We start from the raw sequence: 1,032 nt of genomic DNA on the forward strand, positions 1-1,032 counted from the left end.
GTGATTTTTTTGTTTACATTTTATTTTTTTCTGTTTAATTTTTAGCTTAATTAATTTTTCTGTGATTATTTCAGGTCTTTATGAGTATTGACTGAATTATTAACCTAGTCCCTATAGACCCTGAGATAGAAAGAACTTTTCGACAGCGAAGAAGACATGCAAATCAGAGGAGGACTGAAGAGATGAACTTCAAAAATCCAATCCAAGGAAATAGAGCAAACCCTGCTCAAAATCCTATCATTATTGTTGATGATAGGGATAGAGCTTTATGATAGTATTCCGTGCAAGTATTTAATGATCTTAATCCAGGTATTAGGAGACCCAAAATTGAGTCATAACAGTTCGACCTGAAGCCAGTCATGTTCCATATGCTTCAGACAGTGCGCCAATTTAGTGGAATGCCTACCGAAGATCCTCACCTACACTTAAGACTGTTTATGGAGGTGAGCGATTCTTTCAAGTTAGCCAGAGTACCCAAAGATGCATTACAATTGAAGCTGTTCCCATATTCGCTGAGGGACAGAGCTCGAGCTTGGTTGAACTAATTACCACCGAACTTAATTTCCACATGGCAAGAATTAGTAGAAATATTCCTTATGAAGTATTTCCCTCCTAGAAAGAATTGAGGAATGAGATCACTGCCTTCCAACAAATGGATGATGAGTCCTTGTATGATGCATGGGAAAGGTACAAAGAGTTATTACAAAAGTGCCCTCATCATGAATCCACATTGCATCCAACTTGAGACATTTTATAATGGTCTCAATGCTCACACGAGGATGGTAGTGGACGCTTCTGCTAATGGTGCTCTCCTTTCTAAGTCTTATAATAAGGCTTATGAAATTATCGAGAGGACTGCCAGCAACAATTACTAATGACTAACCTACCAAGCAACGTCAAGAAGACGAGTTGCTGGAATACATGAAGTAGACGCTCTTACTTCACTTGCATCGCAGGTGTCATCAATATCCTCAATGCTTAAAAATCTTACTACTAATGGGTCTAATAGTTTAGCAGTATAACCACCAAATC

The 1,032-nt window shown here is 38.2% G+C and overlaps 1 non-coding gene across 1 annotated transcript; it reads right to left on the reverse strand.

Moving 5' to 3' along the window:
* Window positions 1-619: 619 nt before the first annotated feature.
* On the reverse strand, window positions 620-726 carry LOC128294749 (small nucleolar RNA R71). Its single transcript, XR_008285056.1, has one exon. It is a non-coding gene; the product is annotated as a small nucleolar RNA R71 (small nucleolar RNA).
* Window positions 727-1,032: the final 306 nt, after the last annotated feature.

This window comes from Gossypium arboreum, chromosome 6 (genome assembly GCF_025698485.1).
Source record: "Gossypium arboreum isolate Shixiya-1 chromosome 6, ASM2569848v2, whole genome shotgun sequence".
NCBI classification, from domain to species: domain Eukaryota; kingdom Viridiplantae; phylum Streptophyta; class Magnoliopsida; order Malvales; family Malvaceae; genus Gossypium; species Gossypium arboreum.